The sequence below is a fragment of the Saccopteryx bilineata genome, chromosome 6 (assembly GCF_036850765.1).
Source record: "Saccopteryx bilineata isolate mSacBil1 chromosome 6, mSacBil1_pri_phased_curated, whole genome shotgun sequence".
Classification (NCBI taxonomy): domain Eukaryota; kingdom Metazoa; phylum Chordata; class Mammalia; order Chiroptera; family Emballonuridae; genus Saccopteryx; species Saccopteryx bilineata.
The window spans coordinates 12,298,551-12,312,708 of record NC_089495.1 but is presented as its reverse complement, the minus strand read 5'-3'; the positions used below and the strand labels follow the sequence as shown (position 1 = coordinate 12,312,708).

Below are 14,158 nucleotides of genomic sequence, written 5' to 3'. Positions count from 1 at the left end.
AGGGGTGGAGAAGCAAATGGGCACTTCTCCCGTGTGCCCTGGCCGGGAATCGAACCCGGGTCCTCCACACGCTAGGCCGACGCTCTACCGCTGAGCCAACCGGCCAGGGCTTAAGTCTGCTTTTTTTATGTACTGTGTCTGACTAGAAATTTAAGAAGCTTCTACCCTGACTTGGTTATATTTTAAGAGTGTTTTCAGCCCTGGCCGGTTGGCTCAGCGGTAGAGCGTCGGCCTAGCGTGCGGAGGACCCGGGTTCGATTCCCGGCCAGGGCACACAGGAGAAGCGCCCATTTGCTTCTCCACCCCTCCGCCGCGCCTTCCTCTCTGTCTCTCTCTTCCCCTCCCGCAGCCAAGGCTCCATTGGAGCAAAGATGGCCCGGGCGCTGGGGATGGCTCTGTGGCCTCTGCCCCAGGCGCTAGAGTGGCTCTGGTCGCAACATGGCGACGCCCAGGAGGGTCGCAACATGGCGACGCCCAGGATGGGCAGAGCATCGCCCCCTGGTAGGCAGAGCGTCGCCCCATGGTGGGCGTGCCGGGTGGATCCCAGTCGGGCGCATGCGGGAGTCTGTCTGACTGTCTCTCCCTGTTTCCAGCTTCAGAAAAGAAAATGCAAAAAAAAAAAAGAGTGTTTTCAGGTCTAATGGGCACTGAGGCCCCAGGATTCTGACCCCCCAGGTTCTCCCCTGTCTCCCCATCCCCTCATGTCCACGGCATTCATGCTCTTCTGACCCCCCTTTTTAAAAATGGTCATAAGATTAGCCTGACCTGTGGTGGCGCAGTGGATAAAGCGTTGACCTGGAATGCTGAGGTTGCCGGTTCAAAACCCTGGGCTTGCCAGGTCAAGGCATATATGGGAGTTGAAGCTTCCTGCTCTTCCCCCCTTCTCTCTCTCTCTCTCTTCTCTAAAATGAATAAAATAAAAAAAATAATTAAGCCTGACCAGGTGGTGGCGCAGTGGATGGAGCGTTGGACTGGGATGCAGAGGACCCAGGTTCGAGACCCCGAAGTTGCCAGCTTGAGCACAGGCTCATCTGCTTTGAGCAAAAAGCCCACCAGCTTGAGCCCAGGGTTACTGGCTCCAGCAGGGGTTACTCGGTCTGCTGAAGGCCCATGGTCAAGGCACACATGAGAAAGCAATCAATGAACAACTAAGGTGTTGCAACGCGCAATGAAAAACTAATGATTGATGCTTCTCATCTCTCTCCATTCCTGGCTGTCTATCCCTCTCTCTGACTCACTCTCTGTCTCTGTAAAAAATAAATAAATTTAAAAAAATAATAATTAAAAAATAAATAAAATGAGATGTTTAAAAAAATGGTCATAAGATTTAAAAATTACTCCATATTCTATATATGCTCTAAGAGATTTTGTGTTCCTTATTCTTAATTCAGGAAATGGGTTGAGCTAACACCATTTATTCCAAACTTTCATATATTAAACAATCTTCTAAGCTAATTTGATGTTTTAAGTGAGTTAATTTATACCAGTTACATCAGTAGGTTTACCTTTGTTAGTTAATAAATAAGCAGTCTTGTTAAATTAAAATGTAGAATGTGGAGAAAGAAAGGGAGAAGGACAATAAGAAGATCAGAGGACCAGAGGACCAGAGGACTAAGAAAGATCTATTCTAAATTTGAAATTCTCTAACCCCTGAGATTCTATATAGCAGATGAATGGGACATTTTGTGTCTTAGGTGCAATACTTATTCAAAAGGCTGGTTGTTATTTTTTTATAATAGCTTTATTAAGATATATTTCTGATACCATATACTTCAGCCATTTGAAGTATATCTCTTAGGGGTTTTTAATATATGCACAGAGTTTTGCAACCATCACTGAATAATTACCGAACATTTCATCCCTCCAAAGAAATGCCATATATATTCGCAGTCATTCCTCAGCCCCTCTCCCCTCTGCTGTAGACACCCCCAATCTACTTAGGGATTTGACTATTCTGGACATTTTGTGTAAACAGGATCCTATAATATGTGATCCTTTGTGACTCGCTTCTTTCACTGGGCATAATGTTTTCAAGGTTCATCCGTGTTGGACATGTACCAATATTTTTTATTATTACTAAATAATATTACACTGAATGGATATGCCACATTTTATTCATCTATTCATCAACGGATGGACATGGAGTTGTTGTAACTTTATGGCTATTCGTGCAATACTGCTATGAACATTAGTGTACAAGTTGCTGAGTGCACGTATGCTTTCAGTTCCCCTGGGCACATACCTAGAGATGGAATTCCTGGGTCTGTGGAAACTCTTATGTTTACCTACTGGGAATCGCGACACTGCCTTCTAAAGTGGCCATACACCATTTTACATTCCTACCAGCAGTGTCGGAGGGTTCAATTTATCTACCGTCTCGGCCAACAGTTATTATTACCTCCTTTGCATTATTCTGGTGGGTATGAGGTGATGTCTGATTGTGACAGGGTTGTTAACATGTAACTGGACTACTGAAAGTAAAAAGAACAGGAGACTTTAACAGTTATAGTCACCTTTGTCATCTCTTAGAGTTTACGTTCCCCAGGCTAATCCCATTGTTTTTTAGACTAGTGTTTCTCAATCTTTTTCCCCCTCACCTATGCCCCTCTTGGAAAAATACTAAAAGCTCATAACGTCCTGAAGTTCTCATATACCTCCTATATATATATATTTTTTGAGAGCACAAACGCAGTCCCCCACTACCACAAGTTATGCAGTCGAGTTTCCCACATTTGGGGAAATCGCAGGGGTCAGTCAGTACATCCGGAGTGCGATGGATAAGCCTCGCCTTGGGAAAACCACCTTCGTGATCATGGTATCTCCCCTGCCAGGTAAGTATATATACCTCCTATATTGATAATCATCTTAACCTGAGATGATTCTGAGACATTTTTATTTCACAGAGCAGAAAAATTAATTTTCCAATTTTCTACTTGGCCAATTATCGACCATTGGAGGCATAATTTCACCAAATAAAAGACAATTAACCCTCAAAATAGTAGAGGAACTATTTTAGATTTAAAGATAGTTTTTTCCCCCAATCTCACCTGCATACACACACACACACACACACACACACACGTACACACACCACCCTAGTGAGGATTAAAGTCCTACTTCCCCGCATGGATTCCTGTGGAATCTATGGTAAGAACTACGTTGGAATAATGTTGATGTGCTCACAAGCCAGTGTGCAAGTATGCACACCTAGAGGCAGGCAAATGTGTGAATGAACAGAGACACTGGGAGAAACGGATGCCACCTCTGCAGGAGCCAAGAATAGTCCTATAGCCGCCTCCATAGACACTTGAAGCAGCTCTGTGCCTCAAATACTAGGCCTGTTTGTCCTCATAATCTGGTTACAGAACGGAGCTTCTTTGATGGAGACCAAAGCCATCAGCTGGGGTGCTGGCTGGTGGGGAAGCTTCATCATGCTGCGATCAGCCCCATCCCGATCCATCTTAGCCTTTCTAAAAGTAGGTCAATAAGGCAGGACATGTCACCTAGTGCAACGCCAAAGGAAGTACACGGCACCTCGTACGAAGGATTCTTGACCGTGAAACTGAAACGGAGGTTATCATTTACATATTTAGGTCTAACAATCCATTTACAGAAAAGATAGGGGTTTGCAGAACAAGGGAAATGATACCACGAAGAAACAGTCAGCCAGTACAGACTGTGGGAGCGTCTCTAGACACATGCCTCCTCTTCTTCTGCACAGCACAGCACGTGGAAAAGGGACTGCTGTAGAGAAAGGGACTGAGGAGACACGGCCACCAAATGTAATTTGTGATACTTGCTTGGGTCCTGCTTTTAACAAATAACATGTAAAAATACATTATTAAGATAAAGTGGGGCAATTCAAATATGCGCTGGGTATTAGTTTATATTAAGGAGTGGTTATTAATCTTCTTCAGTGATGAATGTCGGCGTGGTTATACTCTTTGAAAAGTCCTTATTAATTATGCACACTGAAGTGTGTGTATGAGACACACCGTCTGGGAGTTGCTTGAAAATGATCAACGAAGCTCCAGGCCTGGCAGCCTGGCCGGTGAGTTCCATGCGGCTGGCTTCCCACGGCGGGGTAGGCTGTACCCAGAAGCCAGCCCTGGGCTCTAATCCTTGCTTTGGGGGAGATAAGCTGATGCTAACCCACTGACTTAAATATGACAGAAACTCAAGCTACCCAGAGATTAATGTGAAACAAAAGTTATCTTTGACTAAACGGAGGGCAAACTATAGGAAAAGAGCTCAGGCATGAAAGAGAGATGTCATGATCGGGAGCCCAAGAAATACAACTGTGCGTAGCCAAGTGGGGACAAGGGAAATACAAGTTTAACCAGGGAAGTGTCAAACCAAAAGGTTATTAGGTAATCTGTTCTCGCTGTGGATCCCCTGATCCTGTTACTCCTGACGATGACATTTTCTCTTCCAAGGTTAGTGTTAAAATTTCAGTTGAGTAGCATGAATGGCCTTGGCCTTCGGCACACACAGGCCCTGGAGTTTACGGTAATTCTGTTTTGCTGGTAGGAAGGTGCATAACTGGCAACATGTCCAGTGTCCTCTTACACAGCTGGCTTCCCAGGCCAGGCTAGGCTGTAACCTGAAACCAGGCATCGGCTCTAATCCTCACTGACCCCCAGTGGCTTTCTTGGACAATGTTTGAGGGGCGTGGCTAAACCACATGGAAGAACTCACATCAGTGTAGATGAGATCAAGTGTTCTAATTCAAGCCCCTGGGCAAGGCATTGGTGCTAAGAGATGCCAACCCAGCTTCTACATCAGCACTGCCCAATAGAAATACTGGAAGCACAAAGGGAATTTTACATTTTCTAGTAGCCATAGATAAAATTAATTTTAATAATCTTTTTTATTTAGTCCCACATACCCAAAATACTGTCACTTCTATATATAACCAATATTTTAAAAACTACTCTTTAGAGAGTTTACATTTTAAAAATATACTAAGTCTTCAAAACCTGGTGAGTAGTTGATCTTTAGGTACGTCTCAGTCTGGATCGGCCGCAGTCCAAGCGCTCAGTGGCCATGTGTGGAGGCTGGCCACCATCCTGGACAGCACAGTCTTGAATGCTTGATGGTGAAATTTCACAGATCTCAACTAGGAAACCTTCAGCAATACACAAGTACAAGTTAACTATTTTTTATTAGCAGGGAAAATATTAAATTCTTACATGTTCACTTGGGTCTTGTGGCTGGTAAGATGGGGGGGCACTAGTCGGCATTAGATGTAAATTAAGCCTTCTCCTCTTAGGTCAGGAGACTACATGTTGTGTACAAAGAACCATGGGATGACAGAACTTGTTCATACAGGCATATAAATGTGGCTCTGTAATATGTGTCTCTATAATATGTAAGTCCTAGAAAAAAGAACAATTAGTAACAGCTGGAGAATTGAGAGAACTGAACCCAAACTATTCCCCACATTTATGGCTTAACCACATTTACAGGGCCTGGAAAGTTACAATGCCCAGATATACTCTCACAGGGTTCAGTTCATCCTTGCTCTTTTATTTTATTGTAGTTTATTTTAGTTTAGTTTTAGAAAGAGAGACAAATAGACAGATGGACAGACAGACAAGAAAGGAGAGAGATGAGGAGCATTAACTCACAGCTGCATCACTTTAATTGTTCACTGGCTGCTTCTCATATGTGCCTTGATGGGAAGGGGGTGGGCTCAAGCCCAGCCAGTGACCCCTTGCTTAAGCAGCATCCTTGGGCTCAAGCCAGTGACCAAGACCATGGGATCATTTCAATGATCCCATGCTCAAGTCGGTGACCCCACGTTCAAGTTGGTGACCTTAAGGTCTCAAACCTGGGTCCTAAGTGTCTCAGGTCGATGCTCTATCCACTGTGTCACCACCGGTCGGACATCCTTGCTCTTTTAGTTATATTAAATTCATAACTGTCTGCTCCTTCTTGTACCACCCAATATCTGCCCAACCTGTATATTCCACTGGGTTTCAATAAGTATGTTTTTCAGGCTGAGCTCACGTGGTCAGAATCCTAGTCACTGGGATTCGGGAAGAGGCACCTACCTCTCTTGCAGGAACACTGGGCTACCACGTCAGATCATTGCCTGACTGTACAAAGAAACCAAGAAGTTCCAAGTTTGGGTAAGAAAAGCATATGTGCCAATTAAATTAAAAGTAATCAACGGCTGACAATGCCCCTCTGAGGGCCACGGCCAACCACATTATTAAAACTCTAAGTAATAACACTACTTTTTTCTTTTTTGACTGAAGACAATTAGCACAAACCAAAATATAATGTTTAAGTAAAATTCATGAGGACTGGAAGTGTCAGCGTTGGACCCAATGGGCTGTGGCTCACTGGGAGCTGATTTGGTTTCACATTTATCAAGATCCAGCTGAACTGGAACAATCTCATCCAGGACTATTTTAAAATTAACACAAACATCTGCTTCGCATTTGTACATGTTGGCTTGTCTCACACTATTGTCATGATGGGATTGAGTGTCATTATTTTACAAGTCCTAAGATATTGCTAAGACAAAAGCCCCCTTCTTCATTTTCCCATGGGGAATGTCAAATACAAGGATTTGCCGAATCTTAAAAAGAGTATGGCGCCCATCTAGTCCCACTCGGTGGGAAGGAGAGAAGGGCGTAGACACCAGGGGACCATGGAAAAGTTCTTTCAGGGGCTTCTCAGCCAGTTGCCACATGTGACGCTTTCACTGGGGGAAAATGTGGGCTTGATAAAGTGTTGCTGAAGTTCCAAGAACATAATGTTACAAGGTCTGGACTGTACCATTCCCCAAAAGTGATTAATATAACTTGTTACAAAGGAAGGAGTACAAAGTAGAAGAGTTCTGTCCAACTTTTTCACTTAGTCACAAGAAAGCATCCCTGATACTACTCTGAAAGCACAAATGGAAAATGAAGAGAGTAAGGGCATTGTGAGAGATACTCCTGACCTCTCCTCCTTGAAATTTCAACGAATTGAACAGCTATCACTCGGCAAAGGAATCCCAGCTGCGCTCGCAGGTATCCACGCACTCTATCGACTAAAGGTGGGAAGGTTAAAAAGAAAACGAGGGCGGACGATAAGATGCACTCACCATCCCCTTGAGAGAGGGGAGAAACCTGGCCTGGTTCAGCTTTCCTCCGACGGAAAGGGGAGAAATCTGGAGTGACTGGGTCTTCCGCCAGCAGGAGCAGAGGGGTTGGGGGGAATTCGGTGAGACACTGAACCAAAGCAGCAGAATGCGAGGTCACCAGCAGTGTTCTCACAGTCTGCCTCCGCCCGCACTGGGACAGAGACACAATAATACAAAGTGCGGCCCCCCAGCCTCCCAGATCCCACCTCCATCCCCTGGCGGTACGGAAAGTGACAGAGACATACCTCACAGCTGAAAAATAGAGGTGCTCTGTATCTGGTCCTCTGCTCTCTTGGGAAGCAGGAAGGAGCACTAGGAAGCCCGAGGTCACCATTGTTAAAGCCGTAAAGCCCTCACATGTCCCGCCCATCATGGCAACTGCAGCCCCGCCTCCACCTTTCCAACAGCAACTTCTCAGCAGCGTTCAGCCCGGGATCTTACAGAGCTAAAACTAATAACACAGTGCCACCTATTAGAAAGAGATAGATAACCTTTTTGGAATGTTTTTCTTCTAATTTTTTGTTTTTCTCTAGTTCTTTTTGTTGTTTTTGATTTGGTATCTACTGTATTTCTCCATGTATAAGACACACACTTTTTCAAAAAATTTTGGGTCTAAAAACTGGGTGCATCTTATACAGTGGTTGTAGAAATGTGGCATTTCAAATGCCACAGATGAAACTGAGGGCAAGGCAATATATAAAGACAGTGAATCATCATCAGACATAGATGAGGACAAACTAATGGATGGGAGTTCTGACAGTGATGAGGAGTTGTATGAATTTTATGATGGATAAAACTTGAGTTCAATAACTTTATGTAATACATTTTTTTTTCAAATGTCAAGCACCAAAATTAAGGTGTGTCTTATACATGGGAGCATCTTATACACAGGGAAATACAATATTCTTCTCAAAGTCTTCCAAAAAATTGAAGAAGAATCAATACTCCCTAACACATTTTATGAGGTCAATATAACCCTGATAACCAAAACCTGGCAAAGACAAGACAAAAAAAATAAAACTATAGACTAATATATCTAATTAATACAGATACAAAAATCCTAAACAAAATTCTAGCAAATTGAATACAACACATTAAAAATAATAATATATCTATTACCAAGCAGCATTTGATAAGAGGTCCACTGGTTTTGGTAAACAATAAACATTTTTATAACAGTAAAAAAAAAAAAAAAATTAATAATAATAATAATATATCATTATCAAGTGGGATTCATTTCAGGAGCACAAGGGATTGTTCAAGATATGCAAATTGATCAACATAATACACCACGTCAACAAAACAAAGAACAAAAATCTTATGATTCTCTCCATAGATGCAGAAAAAGCATTTGATAAGATACGATACCCATTTATGTTTAAAACACTCAATAAAATGGGTATAGAAAGAAATTACCTCAACATAATAAGGCTTTATATGATAAACCATCAGCCAATATCATACTAAGTGATGAAAAACGGAAAGCTTTTCCTCTAAAATCAGGAACAAGACAAGGATGCCCACTCTCTCTGCTCTTATTCAACATAGTACTTGGAAGTCTTAGCCACAGATATCAATCAAGAGAAATAAATAAAAAGCATCCATATTGGGAAAGAAGAAGTAAAGATCACTTTCTGCAGATGACAGGATCCTGTACATAGAAAACCCCAAAGACTCCACTGAAAAACTATTAGAAACAATAATTAAACACAATAAAATACAGAATACAAAATTAATATACAAAAGTCTACTGCTTTCTTATACACCAACAATGAAAATCAGAAAATAAGTTGAAAAAAGCAACTTCTTTTACAATTTCAAAACAAAAATATGAAATACCTAAGAATAAACTTAACAAAGGATGTGAAGGACCTATATACTGAAAACTATGAAGCATTATTAAAAGAAAATGAAAAAGACAATGAAATGGAAAAATATTTCATGTTCATGGATTGGAAGAATCAACATAGTTAAAACAGCCATATTACCCAAAGTGATATACAAATTTAATGCAATCACCATTAAAATCCCTATATCATTTTTAAAAATAAATAGAACAAAAAAACCACCAAATTTGCATGGAAACATAAAAGATCCTGAATAGCCAAAGCAATCTTGAGAACAGAGAATGGAGCTGAAGGTATCAATACCTGACTTCAAATTATACTACAGAGCCACGATAATCAAACCAGCATGTTATTGACAGAAAAATAGACATAAAGACCAATGGAACAGAATTGAGAGCCCAGAAATAAAACCACATATATATGTGCACAAATCATCTTCAACAAAGGAGCCAAAAACACACAATGGAAAACAAAAAGCCTCTTCAATAAATGTTGCTGAGAGAATTGAAAAGCCATATGCAAAAGAATGGAATTTGACTACAGTTTGTCCCCATTCACAAAAATTAATTCAAAATGGATAAAAGACTTAAATATAAGATCTGAAACAAATATATCACATAGAAGAAAACACAGGTACTAAACTCTTGGACCTGTGCCACAGAGACCATTTTATAAATTTGACCCCAGAGTCAAGGGAAGTAAAGACAACAATAAATGAATGGGACTAAATTAAACTAAAAAGCTTTTTGCACAGCAAAAGAAACTGAGAACAAAGCAAAAAGGCAGCCAACCAACTGAGATATGATATTTACAAACAACAGCTTCAATAAGGGGTTAAAATCCAAAATATATAAAGAACTCACAAAGCTCAACAACAAACAAGCAAACAATCCAATTAAAAAATGAGGAGAGGACCTGAACAGACACTTCTCCCAGGAAGAAATACAAATGGCCAACAGATATATGAAAAGATGCTCATCTTCACTAGCTATTATAGAAATGTAAATCAAAACTACAATGAGATACCACTTCACACCTGTTAGACTAGCTATTATCAATATGACAAGTAACAACAAGTGTTAGAGAGGCTGTGGAGAAAAAGGAGCCCTCATTCACTGCTGGTGGGAATTTAAACTGGTACAGCCATTATGGGAGACAGTATGGTGGTTCCTCAAAAAATTAAGAATAGAATTACCATATGACCTAGCAATCCCTCTACTGGATCTCTATCCAAACAACTCAAAAACATTGGTATGCAAAAATACACGCACTCTCATGTTCATCGCAGCATTATTCATGGTGGCCAAGACATGGAAACAGCCAAAATGTCCTTCGATGGAGGATTGGATAAAGAAGATGTGGTACATGTATACAATGAAATACTATTCAGCCATAAGAAATGATGACATATTGCTATTTACAACAACATGGATGGATCTTGAGAACATTATACTGAGTGAAATGAGTAAATCAGAAAATTCTAAAAACTATATGATCTCAGACATAGGTGGAATGTAAAATTGAGACTCATGGACATAAATCAAAATGAAATGGTTACCTGGGAAAGAAGGTGGTAGGGGGGAGGAAAGAGGGACAAATATAAAATACACAGTGACGGAAAATGATATGACTTTGGGTGGTGGGCACGCAGCCGTCAGCAGCTTACAGGCCATAGGGATGTTCACCAAAACCCTACGTACTCTTGTTGATCAATGTCATCCCATTAGATTAAATTAAAAAAAAAAAAAGCAAGCACAAATGAGCACACCTTACTGCTTTAATCAGAAAAGAGAGGGCCCTGCCCCTGCGTCCCACACAGGAGAGAAAAGGTTCTAATTGGATGTCATTGCTGCCATTAATCCCTGTTATTTTTTTTTAAGTGTCAGGAGCTCACTCAGGAAGACAGGGACCAGTTATCAGTCTCTCAGCCTGACCATAGATGAACTTCTGTGTTTACTCCTAAGACAGAAGGAACCTTCCGTATTTGGACTTTTAAGACAAAAAGAAATAAACCAGCAGAGGGTTGAGAAACTGGTGTCTGTGACAGTCAACTGCAGAGAAAATAAAAGGGCTCTATGAAAAGAAATAAAATGAAATTTGAACCTTAGATCATATACTAAGGCAGACTCCATACGGATGAAAGCCCTCACCTGTTAATGAGAAGAGCCATGCAGTTAACAGAGATAATGTAGGAGAATATCTCTGTGACTTAGAGATGAATTGAAGATATCTATTCAACAGAGAACACCACGAGAAAACTAACAGATCATAAAGTTAAAGAAAATATTAGGGTTGGTTGGTTTGTTTGTTTAAGTGAGAGAAGGAGAGACGAGAGGCAGATTTCCGCATATGCACTGACCAGAGTCCACCCAACAACACCCATCTAGGGCCAATACTTGACTCCACCAAGCTATCCTCAGCACCCAGGGCCACACTCAAACCTATCGAGCCACTGGCTATGAGAAGGAAGAGGGTGAGAAGGGGAAGAGGGAAGGGAAGAGAAGCAGAGGGTGGCTTCTCCTGTGTGCTCTGACCGAGGATCAAACCTGGGATGTCCACATGCCGGGCCCAAGCTCTATCCACTGAGACAACTGGCCGCGGCCAATATTAGTTTTTTGTATTAAGATGAACTAATTCCATTACTATATTGACTGTTTTTAGAAGCTCTTGCATATCAACAAGAGAAGAAACACAATGGTAAATGCACAAAAGATTGGAATATGCAATCCAAAAAGACAAGTGCTGTGTAACTCACAAGCAGATAAAGCAATATTCAAATTCCTTAGTAACAGAGAACCATAAATAAAATAATGAGGTATCAATTTATATCCATAGATGGGGCAACTGGAAAGCTGGGCACAGGGGAATGCAGGAATCCTCATGTACCATGTCTTGGTACTGTATGAAAGATATAGACACTCCAGAAAAAAACCTACTAGCATTAGGTCAAATCAAGATTGTGTGCATCCTGCCTGGCCAGGCGGTGGCTCAGTGGATAGGGCGTCGGACTGGGATGCGGAGGACCCAGATTTGAGACTCCGAGGTCGCCAGCTTGAGCGTGGGCTTATCTGGTTTGAGCAAAGCTCACCAGCTTGGACCCAAGGTCGCTGGCTCAAGCAAGGGGTTACTCGGTCTGCTGAAGGCCCATGATCAAGACACATATGAGAAAGCAATCAATGAACAACTAAGGTGTCGCAACGAAAAACTAATGATTGATGCTTCTCATCTCTCTCCGTTCCTGTCTGTCTGTCTCTATCGATCCCTCTCTCTGACTCTCTCTCTGTCTCTGTAAAAAAAAAAAAGATTGTGTGTGTCCCATGATCAAGTTGTCCCATCTTACTTAGAGACTTCTCTCACAGGTGTAGTGAGAATATTATTAGTGTGGCTTCCAGTAAAGGGAGGTGCAGACAATCTGGGTGACCATCCATGAGCCGATGGGTAAGGAAATACGAGGAAGCACTGGTACCCACGGCAACACTGAAAGCTCGCAGGTATAGAGTAATACATGAGAGAGAAAACATGGGGAAATGTCTGGAGTACCATGCAGTTCTTAAAGCACCCATTATGACATCACTGAAGTAAAAGAATTCACAGCAAACACACCAGAATGATTGTCTGTGACAACCAATGGGAGTGGGGATATGAGAACTTAGTAAGTCAAGAGGGAGCATTTCATGGCCCACCATGAAAGTGCCATCAACTGAGAAGTAAGATGAACCCAATCCAAACTTCTGCATCTGAAAGTGTAGGGAGAAAAAAAACAAAGTGGAAAAATCCTTTTGATTGATTCCTCTTTCCTAGAGTGCTGAATGCTCCACTTACGTTTTTGTTTTTTGTTTTTTGTTTTAAGGTTAATTTCTGGCAGGGGAAGAGGCCTCCCTTCATCTTTGGCCAAGGATTCCTCGTAAAGGATCAAAAATCTGTGAAAACTTATTCACGAAAAGCAGCAGCTCCAGCTTTTGCAACGGCAGTCTAAACCAAGATTCCATCTTTGAACCGCCCACCAGCCAAGAATAGCTTCACAAGCTTTACATTTTAGTTTGTATTATAAAAACAATTTTGTTTCATTTCCTACACATAAAAATTATATCATAAGAGTGAATGCCTTTTTCCTGACCATGCAGAGGCACAGTGGTTAGAGTGTTGGACTGGGATGTGGAGGACCCAGGTTTGAGACTCCGAGTTCGCCAGCTTGAGCGTGAGCCCATCTGGTTTGAGCAAGGCTCACCAGCTTGAGCCCAAGGTCGCTGGCTCGAGCAAGGGGTTACTCGGTCTGCTGAAGGCCCCATGGTCAAGGCACATATGAGAAATCAATCAATGAACAACTAAGGAACCGCAACGAATTGATGTTTCTCATCTCTTTCCCTTCTTGTCTGTCTGTTCCTATCTGTCCCTCTCTCTGACTCTCTCTATCTCTCCCACAAGAAAAAAAAAAGAGTGAATTCCTTTTAAAACAGCTTACACTTATATGAACGATCTGTTTTTGCATTAAAAATTACTCCAAAACCTATTGGCTTAAAACAACAAACATTTTTTTTTATTGTTTTGGGGGTTTTTTTTTGTATTTTTCTGAAGCTGGAAACGGGGAGAGACAGTCAGACAGACTCCTGCATGCGCCCGACCGGGATCCACCCGGCACGCTCACCAGGGGCGATGCTCTGCCCACCAGGGGGCCATGCTCTGCCCCTCCGGGGCATCGCTCTGCTGCGACCAGAGCCACTCTAGCGCCTGGGGCAGAGGCCAAGGAGCCATCCCCAGCGCCCAGGCCATCTTTGCTCCAATGGAGCCTTGGCTGCGGGAGGGGAAGAGAGAGACAGAGAGGAAGGAGGGTGGGGTGGAGAAGCAAATGGGCGCTTCTCCTATGTGCCCTGGCCGGGAATCGAACCCGGGTCCCCCGCATGCCAGGCCGACGCTCTACCGCTGAGCCAACCGGCCAGGGCCAACAAACATTTTTTAAGATTTTTTTTTTTTTGCTTTTAAAAAAAATGTTTATTGGCCTAGCGTGCGGAGGACCCGGGTTCGATTCCCGGCCAGGGCACACAGGAGAAGCGCCCATTTGCTTCTCCACCCCTCCGCCGCGCTTTCCTCTCTGTCTCTCTCTTCCCCTCCTGCAGCCAGGGCTCCATTGGAGCAAAGATGGCCCGGGCGCTGGGGATGGCTCTGTGGCCTCCGC

At 42.5% G+C, this 14,158-nt stretch overlaps 1 non-coding gene across 1 annotated transcript; it reads right to left on the bottom strand.

Annotated features, from left to right (window-relative positions):
- Nucleotides 1–2,673: 2,673 nt before the first annotated feature.
- On the bottom strand, nt 2,674–2,839 carry LOC136309643 (U1 spliceosomal RNA). Its single transcript, XR_010726336.1, has one exon. It is a non-coding gene; the product is annotated as a U1 spliceosomal RNA (small nuclear RNA).
- Between the last annotated feature and the right edge of the window lie 11,319 nt (nt 2,840–14,158).